The 19286-nt window shown below is 41.7% G+C and overlaps 1 protein-coding gene across 3 annotated transcripts in view; it reads right to left on the minus strand.

Annotated features, from left to right (window-relative positions):
- LOC135509333 (FERM domain-containing protein 5) overlaps positions 1-19286 on the minus strand; it is a 120485-nt gene that overhangs the window by 59289 nt on the left and 41910 nt on the right. The gene's annotated exons all lie outside the window — the stretch shown is intronic.

Consider the following 19286-nt stretch of genomic DNA (forward strand, 5'->3'; position numbering starts at 1 on the left):
AGAGACTCAGAGAGAGGATGACCCATGGGTGCTGAGCAGGTGGGAAGAAACTCATCATCACCTTCACGAGACTGAGTGTCCTCCTGTCTCAAACAGAACCAGTCCAACAAGCACACTCTGTCATGTGACTCCAGAGCTATGCTCTTCCCACCAGAGGAGCTAAGACATTTCCAAAACAATCAGTGGAACCCTGACCACTGCTGTGATAGGCCGGGCACAGTGCACGCTGACCAGGTCGCTAGGTGCACAGTGTTTCCTCCGACACATGCGGCTGGCTTCCGGGTTGGATGCTGTGTTAAGAAGCAGTGCGGCTTGGTTGGGTTGTGTTTCGGAGGACGCATGGCTCTCGACCTTCGCCTCTCCCGAGTCCGTACAGGAGTTGCAGCGATGAGACAAGACAGTAACTACTAACAATTGGATACCACGAAAAGGGGTAAAAAAAATAGAACTGTTTGGCCATAATGACCATTGCTATTTTTGGAGGAAAAGAGGAGAGGCTTGCAATCCAAAGAACACCGTCCCAACCATGAAGCACAGGGGTGGCAGCATCATGTTTTGGAGGTGCTTTGCTGCAGGAGGGTCTGGTGCACATCACAAAATAGATGGCATCACGAGGGAGGAAAATTATGTGGATATATTGAAGTAACATCTCAAGACATCAGCCAGGAAGTTAAAGCTTGGTCGCAAAAGGGTCTTTCAAATGGACAATGACCCAAAGCAAACTTCCAAAATTGTGGCAAAATGGCTTAAGGACAACAAAGTCAAGGTATTGGAGTGGCCATCAACAAAGCCCTGAATTTGTGGGCAGAACTAAAAAAGCATATGCGAGCAAGGATGCCTACAAACCTGACTCAGTTGCACCAGCTCTGTCAGGAGGAATGGGCCAAAATTCACCCAACTCATTGTGGGATGTTTGTGTAAGGCGTTCGGAAACGTTTGACCTAAGTTAAACAATTTTAAGGCAATGCTACCAAATACGAATTGCGTGTATGTAAACTTCTGACCCACTGGGAATGTGATGAAAGAAATAAAAGCTGAAATAAATCATTCTCTCTACTATTATTCTGACATTTCACAATCTTAAAATAAAGTAGTGATCGTAAATGACCTAAGACAGGACATTTTTACTCTGATTAAATGTCAGGAATTGTGAAAAATTGAGTTTAAATGTAGTTGGCTAAGGTGTATGTAAACTTCCGACTTTAATCATCATATCAGAGGTATAACTGCTAAAACCTGTGTTTATTTCCAACCAACACAACCACTGACAGCTGCATTTGCACATATAAAGTAACTCATTATTCCTTTCCAAATGAGTTTTGAATCTCTAAATTTTTCTTGGAGTGGGTCTAATCTTACATTCTTAATTACGTCTGTGCATCGGCAGCTGTGTCAGCCCCTCCATCTGCCTCAGGAGGGATGGAGAGCCGCAACATCCACTCCAATGGATGTAATGAGATTCTGTGGCTGCAGCTCCACAGTCCAAACACACTGGAGTGGAGGCGAGGGATTAGAGATGTGACACTCAACTAATAAACCTAAGCTCTTCCAGATAGAGAGCTGCTCTGTGTCATCTGTCCCTGTCTGGTTCATCATCATCAACACTCAGCAAAAGGCTCTGGCTAAAATTTGCATTGGGCCAAGTCAGGGCTTACTCTAAGTTGAAAGCTATGATTCCTTGCTGATGAAGATATAGAGAAAAGGAGAAGGGAAGTCAATACCCTGTCAGATACATCATACACAGCTATTGCCTTACTCTTACTAAAGAGGAGGATTCACAGTCTTACTGGAACAAGAGAGACATCTCTTTACATTACAATACCTACCCAAACAGAACACTTATATGGACTTCTAAAGCTAGAGGATAAATTCAACTGAGCGACTCCTCAGAAGCAATGCTTATCCCTCTTGTTTTTTTATCTGCCTGTGAACCAGTTGGTTAAACCTGTGAAATAGCCTAACGAGAATTATTGCAGTATGTCTCTTTTAATAAAGCTTTCAACAAATCCCATCTGCTTCAGTTTACTGACTTTGTACGAGTCAACTGTAAACTAATTTCACATAGAATTAGGCACACACATGTTCACTGGCAAAGATAAAGGAACTCCTCATTAGAGGCCCAGGGTCCCCATGTCTGCTTATGCCCCCATAATGTATGGCAGTCTCTATGGGTGTGCCTCAGGGTTCAATTCTTGGGCCGACTCTCTTCTCTGTATACATCAATGATGTCGCTCTTGCTGCTGGTGAGTCTCTGATCCACCTCTACGCAGACAACACCATTCGGTATACTTCTGGCCCTTCTTTGGACACTGTGTTAACAACCCTAAAGACGAGCTTCAATGCCATACAACTCTCCTTCCGTGGCCTCCAATTGCTCTTAAATACAAATAAAACTAAATGCATGCTCTTCAACCGATCGCTGCCTGCACCTGCCCGCCCGTCCAACATCACTACTCTGGACGATTCTGAATATGTGGACAACTACAAATACCTAGGTGTCTGTTTAGACTGTAAACTCTCCTTCCAGACTCACATCAAACATCTCCAATCCAAAGTTAAATCTAGAATTGGCTTCCTATTTCGCAACAAAGCATCCTTCACTCATCATGCCAAACATACCCTTGTAAAACTGGCCATCCTTCCGATCCTCGACTTCGGCGATGTCATTTACAATATAGCCTCCAATACCTTATTCCATAAATTGGATGCAGTCTATCACAGTGCCATCTGTTTTGTCACCAAAGCCCCATATAGTACCCACCACTGCGACCTGTATGCTCTCTTTGGTTGGCCTTCGCTTCATACTCGTCGCCAAACCCACTGGCTCCAGGTCATCTACAAGACCCTGCTAGGTAAAGTCCCCCCTTATCTCAGCTTGCTGGTCACCATAGCAGCACCCACTTGTAGCACGCGCTCCAGAAGGTATATCTCTCTGGTCACCCCCAAAACCAATTCTTCCTTTGGCCGCCTCTCCTTCCAGTTCTCTGCTGCCAATGACTGGAACGAACTGCAAACATCTCTGAAACTGGAAACACTTATCTCCCTCACTAGCTTTAAGCACCAGCTGTCAGAGCAGCTCACAGATTACTGCACCTGTACATAGCCCATCTATAATTTAGCTCAAACAACTACCTCTCTTATTTTGCTCCTTTGCACCCCATTATTTCTATCTCTACTTTGCACATTCTTCCACTGCAAATCAACCATTCCAGTGTTTTACTTGCTATATTGTATTTACTTCTCCACCATGGCCTTTACCTCCCTTATCTCACCTCATTTGCTCACATTGTATATAGACTTATTTTTCTACTGTATTATTGACTGTATGTTTGTTTTACTCTATGTGTAACCCTGTGTTGTTGTATGTGTCAAACTGCTTTGCTTTATCTTGGCCAGGTCGCAATTGTAAATGAGAACTTGTTCTCAACTTGCCTACCTGGTTAAATAAAGGTGAAATTAAAATAAAATAGCTATGCCTCCGTGCCCTTTCCTGAGATGGGCCAAGCAGGGAGGGAAATCAAACAGTGAAATCAGCCTGGCTGGTCGAGGGTTATACAAAGCAGCAACAAGGCAACGTGGAAATGCCTGCTCACTTCACAGGAAGCAGCCAAGAGGAATAGATTGCTTCATGGTTATAGAGGAAAGGGCCTGAAAGGGGGCTTTGTTTCCCCTGGGACAAGCGGGAGTCGCCTGGTTTGACTGCACTGGCCTGGGCTGCATATGGTCAGTCAGACTGGGACTCTCTCTGACTGGGTGGTGTGGGTGGGAGGATCTGCTTTCCAATTCAGGCCCTTGACCCCATCTTTCCAACCTCCTCTCAGCCATCGGCCTGGAGGCTGTGGAAGCTATGATGTCATGTAGTTCTGCAGAGTGGGGAGCCTCACTGGTTTGTCTCTGCACAGTGAGCTGCACAGCGAGTCCTGGAATTCAGGAATAGTAAAACTGATCATTTCACCTCTTTAAAAAAATCTTATTAAAAGGCATAGTGCAGTCAAAAACGTGATTCTCCCTGTGTTGAATATATATTTCCACAATATGAGGTTGTAATAATACTGTGAAATTGTGGATAATGCCGTTTTAGTGTAAGAGCTGTTTGAAAAGACCGCCTGACATTTCATGTTGTTCTGGTGGAATGGAGTTTTGGCCTTCCATGGTGACATCCACATGCGGTAAATTAGTTAACAGACCAATAAGAAAGATTTCCAAACCACTCTGCCAATAACAGCTAAATTGACCTTTGCTTAAGAAATTGACCTTTAATTAGAAGCTATTTTTGTTTATTCATTTACCATTTTAGTTGAAAACAATCACAGTAAGGTACTTAATTGCTACCCAGAAATGATTTGATATTGAGATAAAAGTGGCTGCATTGGACTTTTAAAGTATTTTTGGAAACATGTTGCTATTTTAAGATATAAATGTTATCCTATTTCTTTTCTACTTATTATAAATGTATTTATTTTTATAAGATTTTATTAAACTTTTCAAACAATATAAACATACACAGACAAAAAACAGACAGACTCACACAATCATCAACAACATCACACCTTAAACAGATCCACATGCTCCCGCCTCCTCCATCTCCAGGACCTGCAAGACTATTCGACATGACCTCAAACTGCACCACTAAGCCCTTCTCTGTCGCCCACACCCTTTCAATATTCAAATAATAATGCATTTGATTCTTCCACCGTCCCAACGATGGAGGATCACTTGAGTTCCAGTTTTTAAGCAAATGTTTTTTCTAAATTATTGATGTGAAAAGTACAGTCCTACCCAGTTGAAATCTCGCCGCACACTCATATGCCATGTATTGAAATGTGCAGATAGATGGATTAAAAGTAAATGTATATTGTTATTATTATCAGTTAATAATTTGCTAATTTTTTGCTTCATTTCATACTGTGGGTCTGCTAATACTGTACCCGTGGTGCCCCAGAAAGCATGGACTTGTCCCATCCTCAACCACTCTGGAGAATCCTCGGGAATCAATTAGCCTTGCAGTTCTATAAACAGAAAGTCATTACCTGGAAGTCTAAGGGGGGGGATTCTTAATTCTATCAATCCAGTCAAAAATGTCCAACATTCAGACGGTTTCATATCTGAGGTTGTGGTACAAGACCACTTTAAAAACATTGTTTTCCAACATATAATATATACTGAACAAAAATAAACACATGTCAAGTGTCCACCTGACAGGTGTGGAATATCAAGAAGCTTATTAAACAGCCTGATCATTACACAGGTGCATCATGTGCTGGGGACAATAAAAGGTCACTCTAAAATGTGCAGTTTTGTCACAACACAGTGTCACAGATGTCTCAAGTTTTGAGGGAACTTGCAATAGGCATGCTGACTGCAGGAATATCCACCAGAGCTGTTGCCAGATAAATTAACATAAAATTTATCTACCTTAAGCCGCCTCCAATGTCGTTTTAGAGAATTTGGCAGAACATCCAACCGGCCTCCCAACCGCAGACCACGTGTAACCACGCCAGTCCAGGACCTCCACATCTGGCTTCTTCCCCTGCTGGATCATCTGACAACAGCCATCCAGACAGCTGATTAAACTGTGGTTTTGCACAACCGAAGAATTTATGCACAAACTATCAGAAACCGTCTCAGGGATCTAATCTGTGTGCTTGTCGTCCTCACCTTGACCTTACTGCAGATCGTATCTGACTTCAGTGGGCAAATGCTCACATTTGATGGCCACTGGCACGCTGAAGAAGTGTGCTCTTCACAGCTTAATTGCACTTTCAACTGTATCGGGCAGATGCCCCTAAATCAAAGTCAGCACACTAGAGCAAATAAAATGTAAATTTACATAAAAACTATTTTGGGGTGTCGCTGTTAGAAATCATTGATGTGATTCCAGCCTTGTTGGACAATGGAATCAACATTTAGCTCATCATTTAGCTCACCCACTGGCTCCAGGTCATCTTTAAGTCTATGCTAGGTAAAGCTCCGCCTTAGCTCACTGGTCACGATAACAACACTCACCCGTAGCACGTGCTCCAGCAGGTATATCTCACTGGTCATCCCCAAAGCCAACACCTGCTTTGGCCGACTTTCCTTCCAGTTCTCTGCTGTCAGTGACTGGAACAAATTGCAAAAATTGCTGAAGCTGGAGACTTACATTTCCCTCACTAACTGTAAACATCAGCTATCCGAGCAGCTAACCAATCGCCAATCGGACATAGTCCATCTGTAAATAGCCCACCCAATCTACCTCATCCCCATATTGTTTTTATTTACTTTTCTGCTCTTTTGCACACCAGTTTCACTACTTCCACATCCTCATCTGCTCATCTATGTTAATCTGCAAAATTGTCATTACTTTGCTACAATGGCCTATTTATTGCCTTACCTCCTTACACCATTTGCACACACTGTATATAGACTTTCTTTTTTTCTGTTGTGTTAATGACTGTGCGCTTGTTTATTCCATGTGCAACTCTGTGTTGCTGTTTGTGTCGCACTGCTTTGCTTTATCTTAGCCAGGTCGCAGTTGTAAATGAGAACTTGTTCTCAACTAGCTTACCTGGTTAAATAAAGGTGAAATAAAAATAAAATTACATGAGAGATTATAGTATGAAACAAGGTATTTTATCGACTTTCTATAATGTACCCATGAACAAAAGATTCACAGGATGACTACATCATTAGAGGGTAATAAAGGTCCATCACACTTTTTTTAGATGGAAGTCAGAAGGTAATACTGACAGTTGAGGTCTACCCACCAAGAAAATATTCCACTCCACCCTGAGAAATTGAGAGGCAGAGTTAGAGACAAGGAGAGTGAGTGGGGAGAGTTAGAGATGGAAGAGTTAGAGACAAGGAGAGTGAGTGGGGAGAGTTAGAGATGGAAGAGTTAGAGACAAGGAGAGTGAGTGGGGAGAGTTAGAGATGGAAGAGTTAGAGACAAGGAGAGTGAGTGGGGAGAGTTAGAGATGGAAGAGTTAGAGACAAGGAGAGTGAGTGGGGAGAGTTAGAGATGGAAGAGTTAGAGACAAGGAGAGTGAGTGGGGAGAGTTAGAGATGGAAGAGTTAGAGACAAGGAGAGTGAGCTGAGGTGCATGAGTTCCCTTTACCACCTTAACTCAGTAAATTTAAAATGTTGCATTTTCATACCTTTCACCGCTGCATGCTGACATGATAGACAGATTTATTTAGGGTAGGGACAGAACAGGGTGCAGCCTCCAGGATCTGTCGGAACTCTCACTGTCTCTCATAGCAAGTTTGGGTTCACATTTACATCTGTGCTCAGCTCAGTGCTGCTCGGAAATAGCTTCAAATGGTCTCTATCATCCTTCAATCTGTCAACTCAGCACTAAGTGCTCTTCTATACAGTCCCATAGGTTCTCTCCCAGGTTGTCATGGATGGCCACTTAAATGACATATGGATAGTGAGGGGTTCAGTCAAGCAGTAAGGTCGTCCTGTCCACAAGGTTAAACTTAGGCTGCCTTTACACAGGCAGCCCAATTTCGGATCTTTTTCAAAACAAATTGGTATTTTGACCAATGATATTTTTCAGAGCTGATCTGATTGGTCAAAAGACCAATTAGTGAAAAAAATATCAGAATTGGGCTGCCTGTGTAAATGCAGCCTGAGCTGCTCATTGCTGCACATATAATATACCCCCTCTACCTGAATGTCTTCAGAGGAAAGTCTGTTTAGCTTCACCATGAGGAATACCAAATTGAATGAAGGGGAGCCTTTGAGCGCAGTCTTTCCCAACCCACAGAAACAAGCCTGCTAGTAAATCTGGTTTAATCCTGCCAAATGAGGCTCTTGCTTCCATTGAACTTTCATGTTACATTCCTTCTTGACAAATACTTCTAATCAAATCTTAATCCCTGCTCTGGGCTGGAAGGAGAAGCTCAAATATGATATGAGTCATTGGAGGCCTGTTTCTGTTTCTGAATGATCTACAGTAGAGTATATCACCACTCATTCATGTTTAATGATTTTAATTCTATTGTCGGAAACCAAGGAACAACAATTCCACCCCATGAGCACAAACCTTGCCATACGACTCTGTACTCTGCAATATCCCTCTTGCCATTCATAAGCCTACAGTAGATGTATTAGTTGTTACATCATGATACACATACTGTATCTGTGCTGTGAAGAGTCAGACACGGCCAGAGAAACCGGGCCACACACACACAGCGCCCCCCCCACCACACACACCCCCACACACAGTCTGTCTGCAGGGAGGAGGACCACTGCTGGCATAGTGACATGAACAGATCATTTAAGACCTAACCTTCCCCCAGACAAGAGCCAAACTAGGCTACAGACTAAGGAGGCCTATCTCAAGTACTTCCATGATGCCTATAACACCAGTTATAATTTGCAGGGGACAATTAACCAACAGGCAATATCACACACAATTAGGAGAACAACACTATGTTTACTGTTAACATCCCCAGAGAACACACACCCATGTCAAGATTGAGGTCTTTAAGATTGAAGAATCCAATAACCAATCTGCCAGCATATCAGGAACAGGAACACCATATAACAGAAAAAGATCCACAGCAACAAAACCAGAGAGTAGTAGGGACACTGGTCTTTCACCGGTTTCCAGAATTCTATACCATTTTACAGAGGCCAGTTCATGAAAGAATTGCTCATTTAAGTTTCTTAGCAAGCGTCTATGACAAATCTGGACAGGTCTTTTAACTGAGCAGCCATTACGAACACAGGCTGTAAAACAGTGATCACTAAGGTCATTACAGAAAACACCAGACTGATACCTAACAGGACTATTTGTGAGGATAACATCAAGGGGAGTAGGGTACAGGCCGGTGATGATGGTTGACCATAACACCCAGCAACAGTCAAAGAGCTCATTGAAAGCTTAATGCTTAAAACCAGCAAATCAAATTGTTTGGGGACAGACTTAGTAGAGACAACAGAGCACTGAAGGTGTTCCTTGGTAAAGATTGCCACTCCACCACCTTTGGAAGAGCTGTCTTGCCAAAAAAGGTTACAACCAGAAAGGATAACATCAGTGTTCAAAACTCTCTTTCTTGACCACTTCTCAGTAATGACCAACACAGCAGGATTGGAGCTGTGAACCCAAACTTTAAATTGATGAAAATATTATCGATTATTTGAGATTATAAACTTATAGTGCAAAAAAACAGGCTTTTACGAGAGCAGAAATCAGTAAAGCAGAAATTGGAGCACAAGTCAGAATTGGGGCTAGCAACAGTAGATGGTCCAGGGTGTACGTGCACATTTCCAGATATCATCAGCAGTAATAGAATCAGGGCACGGCATAGGACAGGGAGAGCTCTGCCGTGTTGATTTTTATGACATTTGAATGTGCAACAGAAAGGGTAACAAGATCATATTGTACAGCGATTTCATTAGGTAACATTACAAAGCCGCTGAGAGGTGGTTAAAATAGGATTTGAAGCCAAGAGTCCATGTACCTAATAGAGAGTCAGAGTCGCGAGTGTGGGAGAAAACAATGTCTGTCCCACGGTCAGGTAAACGAGTAAGTTCAAAGTCAACAAAGCACCCAGGAGTCATGGGACAAATAGCATAAAGCACAAGAAAAAAATAAAACGACTTGGGGCTAGCCATTGTAAATTCAAAGAGTCACTCGCCCCAACAAGATAACTTGAGAGAGTAGTTCTCTATGAGTCCAGTAGGCTATTAAAGTCTGAGATAAAATTAAATAAATAGTAGACCTATACTAGTTAAAGTGTTTCTGAGTAAGCTCACATGATAAGCTTCACAAGTTAATTAGCCTACATAAAATTCAGATCAGTCCAAAGTCTGCGGTGTGTGTGTATGTTTGTGTGTGCTGGAGGCGAGGGACAGCTCGGGAGAGAGGGGGGTTGTGGCGGGGGTACCTGTACCAGACAGGGATACAGGCAAGGTCAGACGGGTAACAGATCACCAGGTGAGATCAGCAGTGCAGCAGGCAAGGAGAATAGGTGTCACACCTGCTTGGGAGAAGCTTTTTTGGGGAGGCTGAGTAGGAGCGGAGGTGTTCAACCTTACCCGACATGTGCGTGGTATAGCAGATAAAAACATCCGAAGCGAAAAGCTTGTTGAAAAACCATGGTAAAATTGGCTTGAGTTTCAATTATTGCCAGACATTCAGGCCATCAAACATCAATAGCTCATGAACGATTTCCTGAGATGTGGATATTCTAGACACGACAGACCAGAATGTGCATCAAACCCAGTAGAGGGTCTCAGTAGAGGGTCTCAGGGCATCTCAGGGCACTGAGTCAATAAGTATTCAACCCCTTTCTTATGGCAAGCCTAAATAAGTTCAGGAGTAAAATACTTGCTTAACAAGTCACATAATAAGTTGCATGAACTCACTCTGTGTACAATAATAGTATTTAACATGATTTTTGAATGACTACCTCATCTCTGTACCCCACACACGGTCCCTCAGTCGAGCAATGAATTTCAAACACAGATTCAACCATGGTAGATGGTTAAAAATGGTTAAAAATAAAAAAGCATAGATTGAATATCCCTTTGACCATGGTGAAGTTATTAATTACACTTTGGATGGTGTACACTATCAATACACCCAGTCACTAGAAAGATACAGGTGTCCTCCCTAACACAGTTGCCGGAGAGTAAGGAAATCTCTCAGGGATTTTGCAATGAAAATCTACTACAAGACTTGAAAATAGCTGTCTAGCAATGATCAACAACCAACTTAACAGTGCTTGAAGAATTTTTTTAATAATAATGTGCAAACATTGTACAATCCAGATGTGCAATGCGCTTAGAGACTTACCCAGAAAGACTCACAGCTGTAATTGCTAACAAAGGTGATTCTAACATGTATTGACTCAGAGGTGTGAATACTTGTGCAAATTAGATATTTCTGTTTTTCATTCTCAATAAATGTGCAAAAACTTCTAAAAAAATGTTTTCACTTTGTCATTATGGGGTATTGTGTGTAGTTGTGTGAGAGAAAAATCATCTATTTCATCCATTTGGAATTCAGGCTGTAACACAACAAAATGTGGAATAAGTCAAGGTTATGAATACTTCTGAATGCACTGAATAGTGACATGAATAGTGCATGTGTCAGAATGAAAAACAACACCACCAGTACAGTAGCAGTCACAACCATACATATGAAGGGAAGTAGAGCAGAGCAATCTGCCATGTGCTGTCCTGGGGGAAGAATACAATGTTCAGCACGGATATCATAATAAAAATAAAGAAACATAATCTACCCACTATGAACGGGACAGAAGAAAGATGCTAATGTCAAACAAGTCAGGAGGGAGAGCACATTTTTTGAGGTTATACTGCATGTAATGCTGACAGTCAGTGCTTTGGGAGGAAGGGCTCCCTGCTCTGTAAGTACCGCACTATAATATTAAAAGCAGCACAGATTGGAAGTAAAGCAAATATTATCCTGTTCATTTGCAATGTATATTGATAACTTTGAGAGCATGTCCATAATTAACCACCCCAAAAAGACAGGGAGCATCCTTTTTCTACACAAATTGTCTCATTAGACACAGACAAACATTTTATGTATGGGAGGGCTATCAGCATTCTAGTAATGCTCTGAAACGTCTCCATACCAAGGCTGACGGCCTGATTGATGTATCAACAAAGGCATGCAGCGCCTCTGTTGATACACTGAGACAGACTGACATAAGAGAGATTTGTCTATTATTCGGTTATTAGATGAGGCCAAAAACACCAAGACAGACAACACAGAGGGATATGAACTTATGGATAGAGGGTGACAATAATTTGACAATTTTTTGTTTGACCAGAGCTGTATAAGTAACAGAAAGACAGTGACCCATACCAGTTTGAGCAGTTCGACTTCTGAACATTGAACAATGATCAATGAGTTATTAAGTCAGTGCTGCCCAATTCCCTCTGACAACTCTGGAGGCCATGTCTTATTTGGCCCCTAACCTGACACTAGACAGATATCAGCCAAACGGTCAGGTTCTAATGGAACTTCTATGAAAGTTCATCAGCTGCGCCTTTTATCTGACGATTACCTTATCTGCAAGCTAGACCCATGGCTAGATCACTCTTTAATGGTACATCTGTGCAGTACATCTGAATGTACCTCACTACCTCACTACAGAGAGCAAATGGACTAAATTGATTGAATGTGTGACGTTATAGAGAAAGGACACCATATAAACAAACCTGTCTGTACCAGATACCACCAAGAAACTACCCAGGATGAAGCAATGAGTGGAACAGCTGGCAGTTGTCATAACAAAGCCTCTACCATTCAATGATTGCAAGCACAAAATGACTTTCCACAGACCTCCTCCTCTGACATGCGTAGCTTGATCTCTGGACCAGTGGCTGTGTCATGGCCTGGGAGCCATGTGATTGTGGATGGTCTGAATGAACTGGCCACTGAAGTATAATCAGGCCTAGTGGCTTCTGGAGTCAGGAGGATCCAGAGAGGTCCTGACAGTTGAGACATAATTCCTGCACTGCAGACTGACTATGAAGGGCCACAACTCAAACACTCATATTCTGTCTACACTCCATTTCAAACAGCGTTTGATACAAGTGAAGGATGAGAAGGTCCCAGACACATAGGCAATATGTTGATTTTGACAACCTACGCTATCCCCAACCCTAACTCGTAGGGGTTGAACAAAGATGTTATGTAAGTCTTGCAGTAAAAGTCAGATTGTCAACTTCATATTTAGCATATTCAAATTATGCACCCTAAAGTCATTGTTGCCTTGTCGAAGCACATAAATAATTCATAATATTTTCATTGATCTATTATTCAAGAAACTAGTCTGCAACTTTGCGAAACAGAGGAAAATTGCAATCATGTAATAATTAGTCTGGTACAGTATATTAGTGTGGCACCCCATAATATTGATATACTGTTCCTTGATCACTTCCACCCTTGGGGCTCTATGGCAACTTTCCATCTGGGAGTGTTTTTGTTTCCTTTGATGTTTTTATTTATCTAGGCAGTCAGTTAAGAACAAGTTCTTATTTACAATGACGGCCTACCCCGGCCAAACCCGGATGATTCTGGGCCAATTGTGCACCGCCCTATGGGACTCCCAATCACAGCCAGATGTGATTCAGCCTGGATTAGAACCTGACACCGTAGTGACGCCTCTTGCACTGAGATGCAGTGACTTAGACCACTGTGTAGCCTGCTGGACTAAGTTTCAATACACAAACCCTCAATTTGCAGATTTAGATTAATAAGTATTCCACTCCCTACAAAAATGGAAATATCATACCAGAAGCATTAGATGACACCAGCTAATTGAGAGGTCAAACACCACATGACTTACAGTATGTTGTCATCTACAAGGCTATACCTTAAGGAGTAAATAACTAATTGCTTATGATTATCAATGTACTTAGTCTTGCATTCCCTCCCCTCTTCTGTCCAGCTCATAGACTTAAAAATCCCCACTGCTGCTCTGTAACTGACATTATAGATCACAGATTACTGGGGGGGGGTAATAGGACAGATACTGAAGGACACTCCTGGGAGCTTTCATAAAATCTGTGCCGCCATACCTCTGTTAGCCACTCTCTTTAATAATGGAGCTTGCAGTATGAGAGACCTCTCAAGAGATCCACTGGGAGAAGGGAGGCAGGGAGGAGGACAGTGGTCAAGGAGAAGTGCAACGCTACAGCAGAATATGACACAGTTCACTTGGAACCATTGAGGTTGTCACTGAAATACAACCTGCATTGAATGAAAGCCACTTCAGTTGACTAGAAAGGTTTAGAATGTGAGGTACTTTCTCAAGGTAGGGCTGTGTATTCTGATGGAATAAGCACAACGAGTTGTTCATGTAAACCAGTGTAAGCAAATAAGAACCAAGTCATGCCTGAAACACCCCTGCACTGTAATGACAGCAGGAGAGGAAACATATTTCACAATGTTAGGTACAATACTTCAGATTGATATCCATCAACCTACCGATGAGGTAAACAACCAATATAACAAATATAGCTCAGTCTCAGCACGTCAATAAAGTCAAAATTACAACGTAGAGAGTGCAAAAACCTGAAAACGAGTGGAATGCCAGATTCCTGGAGACCATGAGTCACAGAGCAGGCCTGGTATCTGAGTCATCATACCCCTGCCCTTCCACCACAATACCACTCCAGGCTGAGCTCCCTCCCTGAGGCTAGCGGTTTGAACGAGGCAGCTCTCCTTTCATCCCTCCATCGCCTCAGCACAACTGACAGAAGACATCGGCGCAGGGAGCCCTGCCTCAATAAAATGACTAACGTTGTTTAGAATAACACAGCAGGTCAGCCTTCAGAAATATACATGCAACAATTTCTAAGATTTGACTAAGTTGCAGTTCAAATAAGGACATCAGACAATTGAAATAAATTAATCAGGCCGTAATCTATGGATTTCACATGACTGGGAATACAGATAAGCATCTGTTGGTCACAGATACCTTAAAGAGGTAGGGGAGTGGATCAGAAAACCAGTCAGTATCTAATATGACAACCATTTGCCTCATGCAGCGTGACACATCTCCTTCGCATCGAGTTGATCAGGCTGTGGATAGTGGACTGTGGAATGTTGTCCCACTCCTCTTCAATGGCTCTGCAAAGTTTCTGGATATTGGCGGGAACTGGAACAGTCTATCGTACATGTCGATCCTGAGCATCTCAAACCTGCTCAATGTGTGACATGTCTGGTGAGTATGCAGGCCATGGAAAAACTGGGACATTTTCAGCTTCCAGGAATTGTGTACAGATCCTTGTGACATGGGGCCTTGCATTATCATGCTGAAACACGAGGTGATGGTAGTGGATGGATGGCATGACAATGGGCCTCGTTACGGTATCTCTGATTATCTTGGCAAAGGAAAAATGCTCACTAACATTTTAGAGAAATAAGCTTTTTGTGCATATGGAACATTTCTGGGATATTTTATTTCAGCTCATGGGACCAGCACTTTACATGTTGTGTTTCTATTTTTGATCAGTGTAGAATTGTTTCTCTACAAACCTCTCTTGTGGTGGATGGAAACAGCAGATACAAAAGAGACTAAAACAGAGGAAAGAGGGCACAAGCAGTGGATAAGGCAGTATGTGAGAGTAGGAGAATAGAGGCAGGGGGACAGCTTCTGTGGAAAGTGAAAGCATACGAGGGATGGAGAGATACAGCCCGATGTCATAGACATAACATAATAAATGTAAATTCAGAACATTCAAATTAGTATATGTTACATTTGGTATGGTTACATAAGACAGATAGTTACTTAAGGCAAAAACAAAAGTAGGGTGGTTGGCCAAGGTGGATGGGTGGGAGTATAACGTGAATATCTAGCAACCCAAAGGTTATGGGTTTGAATCTTATCACGGACAACTAACATTTTTGCTAATAAGCAACTATTTTACTACTTACTACTTTTGAGCTACTTTGCAACTGCTTAGCATGTTAGCTAACCCTTCACCTAACCCTGACCTTAAAACACTTTAACTAACCCTTCCCCCAATCCTAACCCTAACCTTAACCCAAACCTAAACCCAAACCTAAACCCTAATCGCTAACCCTAACTCTTAGCCTAGCTAATGTAAGCCAGCTAGCTAACATTAGCCAACTTACAAATTTGTAACATACACTAGGTTTTACAAAATCGTAACATATTGTACATTTAGCAAATTTGTAACACATAATATGAATTGTAACTCATAACATATCATACGAAATGGGTGATGGTGTCCCGGATTTATGTACAGACTAACCTGTTGGAACTCTAGGGGCGCAATTTCATTTTTGGATGAAAAACGTTCTCGTTTTAAACAAGATATTTTGTCACAAAAAGATGCTCGACTATGCATATAATTGCTACTGTTCGAAAGAAAACACTCTGACGTGTCCAGAAATACAAAGATCTTCTCTGTGCGTGCCCTTTAACGTGAGCTTCAGGCAAAACCAAGATGAGATGGCATCCAGGAAATGACAAGGATTTTTGAGGCTCTGTTTGTCATGATCTCCTTATATGGCTGTGAACGCAAGAGGAATGAGTCTGCCCTTTCTGTCGTTTCCCAAGGTGTCTGCAGCATTGTGACGTATTTGTAGGCAGATCATTGGAAGATTGACCATAAGAGACCACATTTACCACGTGTCCGCCCGGTGTCCTGCGCCGAAATTGGTGCGCAAAAGTCACCTGCCAGTATTTTTCCAAACAATACAGAGAGTAAAGCAAGCTTCCACGAACTGCATGTCAATGAAGAGATATGTGAAAAAACACCTTGAGGATTGATTCCAAACAACGTTTGCCATGTTTCGGTCGATATTATGTAGTTAATCCGGAAAAAGTTTTACGTTGTAGGTGACTGCATTTTCGGTTCGTTTCAGTAGCCAGGCGCAATGTAGAAAACGGAACGATTTCTCCTACACACAGACGCTTTCAGGAAACACTGCGCATTTGGTGTGTAACTGAGAGTCTCCTCATTGAAAACATCAGAAGCTCTTCAAAGGTAAATGATTTTATTTATTTGGTTATCTGGTTTTTGTGAAAATGTTGCGTGCTACATGTTATTCAAAATGCATTGCTAGCTTTGCATACTCTTACACAAATTAGTCAATTTCTATGGTTCAAAAGCATATTTTGAAAATCTGAGATGACAGTGTTGTTAAGAAAAGGCTAAGCTTGAGAGCAGATGCATTATTTTCATTTTATTTGCGATTTTCAGAAATCGTTAACGTTACATTATGCTAATGAGCTTCAGGCTATAACTGTATACAGGGTTTTTTCATAGCCAAACGTGAACAAAACGGAGCGATTTGTCCTACACAAATAATATTTTTTGAAAAACTGCACATTTGCTATGTAACTGAGAGTCTCCTCGTTGAAAACATCCGAAGCTCTTCAAAGTTAATGATTTTATTTATTTGGTTATCTGGCTTTTGTGAAAATGTTGCGTGCTACATGCTACACAAAATGCTATGCTAGCTTTGCATACTCTTACACAAATTAGTCAATTTCTATGGTTCAAAAGCATATTTTGAAAATCTGAGATGACAGTGTTGTTAAGAAAAGGCTAAGCTTGAGAGCAAACGCATTATTTTAATTTTATTTGCGATTTTCAGAAATCGTTAACGTTGCGTTATGCTAATGAGCCTGAGGCTTTAGTCACGATCCCGGATCCGGGATGGGGAGTTTCAAGAAGTTAAGAGATATGATACTTCAAAAAAGTGTGGGAAAGGAACATAGAGCTACACAGATCGGACCATAATATGAGTATAAATGTATAAACTTTGATTCACAAGGGTTCCTGAGTGGAGCAGAGGTCTAAGGCCCTGCATCTCAGTGCTAGAGGCTTCACTACAGACCTTGATTTGATTCCAGGCCGAATCACACCTGGCTGTGATCGGGAGACCCATAGGATGGTGCACAAATGGCTGAGCGCCGTCCAGGTTAGGGTTTGCTCGGGGTAGGCCGTCATTGTAAATAAGAATTTGTCTTTAACTGACGTAAATAAAGGTTAAATCAAAATAAATAAATAATCTTGGTGTTGAGCTTGAGACAGCATGCCGATGATGGAGGAGGCGTGGCTGGGTCATCCAGTGAGAATGTAATCTCTATACCTGCACTTTGGAGATCTACTCAGGCTAAATATAGCTCCCCACCACCACAAGCTAGACCGCAGCATCAACACTGCCTGCCCAAGGACTATTGATCTCTGTATTGATAGGACTGATCTACTTGAATTGAATTCCAATTAGGAAAGGATTAGAAGCTCTCTGGATAATTGTCTAAAATGGTATCGGAAAACAAGCTACATTCTGATGTATGTTAGTGTATGCAGTGTAACTACATGGAAAAAATATATAATCATATTTTAGATCAAATAAAAAGCATGGCAAATACAGTGTATTCCTACTATCCTCCCTATAATTCCTTAACTTCTTTGGGACTGGGGGGCAGTATTGAGTAGCTTTGTCATGTCTTGTTATGTCTGTTCCTGTCCTTTCTCTTCACTCTGTCTCTCTCTGCTGGTCTTTTTAGGTTACCTTCTCTGTCTCTCATTCTTCAGCTGTTCTACATCTCCCCTAACTAGCTCATTCACTCTTTCCCCACCTGTTCTCTCTTCCCCCTCTGATTAGGTCTCTATTTCTCTCTCTGTTCCTGCTACTTTCAGTGTCTGATTCTTGTTTGTGTTTTTGATGCCAGAAGCAAGCTGTCGTCCCGTTTGCTTCCACCTTGTCCTATCCTGTCGGAGTCTGCCTGGCAGAACTCTGTTTTCTGTTAAAACCGCTTTTGGGTCTTCACTCAAGTACATAACAAGCTTGGATAATAAGGTGCCCAGAGTAAACTGCCTGTTATTCAGGCCCAATATAATATGAATATAGTTAGTGGATTTGGATAGAAAACATTCTGAAGTTTCTAAAACTGTTTGAATGATGTCTGTGAGTATAACATAACTCATATGGCAGGCAAAAACCTGAGAAAACATCCAACCAGGAAGTGGGAAATCTGAGGTTTGTAGGTTTTCAAGTCAATGCCTATCCAATATAGTGTCTATGGGGTCATGTCCACTCGATGTCAACAGTCTTTAGAACCTTGTTTTAGGCTTCTACTGTGAAGGGGGAGCGAATGAGAGCTGTTTAAGTCAGGTGTCTGGCAGAAATTGTGGCCGTGAGAGGTAGCTATGTTCCTTTTCATTTCTAAAGACAAAGGAATTGTCCGGTTGAAACATTATTGAAGATTTATGATAAAAACATCATAAAGATTGATTCTATACATCGTTTCATGAACTGTAATATAACTTTTTAAACTTTTCGTCGGAACTAAGCGATCGCGCATAGAGCATTTGGATTACTGGGCTAAACGCGCAAACAAAAAGGAGGTATTTGAACATACAGTGGGGCAAAAAAGTATTTAGTCAGTCACCAATTGTGCAAGTTCTCCCACTTAAAAAGATGAGAGGCCTGTCATTTTCATCATAGGTACACTTCAACTATGACAGACAAAATGAGGGGAAAAAATCCAGAAAATCACACTGTTGGATTTTTAATGAATTTATTTGCAAATTATGGTGGAAAATAAGTATTTGGTCAATAAAAAAAAGTGTATCTCAATACTTGTTATATACCCTTTGTTGGCAATGACAGAGGTCAAACGTTTTCTGTAAGTCTTCACAAGGTTTTCACACACACTTGCTGGTATTTTGGCCCATTCCTCCATGCAGATCTCCTCTAGAGCAGTGATGTTTTGGGGCTGTTGCTGGGCAACACGGACTTTCAACTCCCTCCAAAGATTTTCTATGGTGT

The sequence above is a fragment of the Oncorhynchus masou genome, chromosome 22 (genome assembly GCF_036934945.1).
Source record: "Oncorhynchus masou masou isolate Uvic2021 chromosome 22, UVic_Omas_1.1, whole genome shotgun sequence".
NCBI lineage: Eukaryota > Metazoa > Chordata > Actinopteri > Salmoniformes > Salmonidae > Oncorhynchus > Oncorhynchus masou.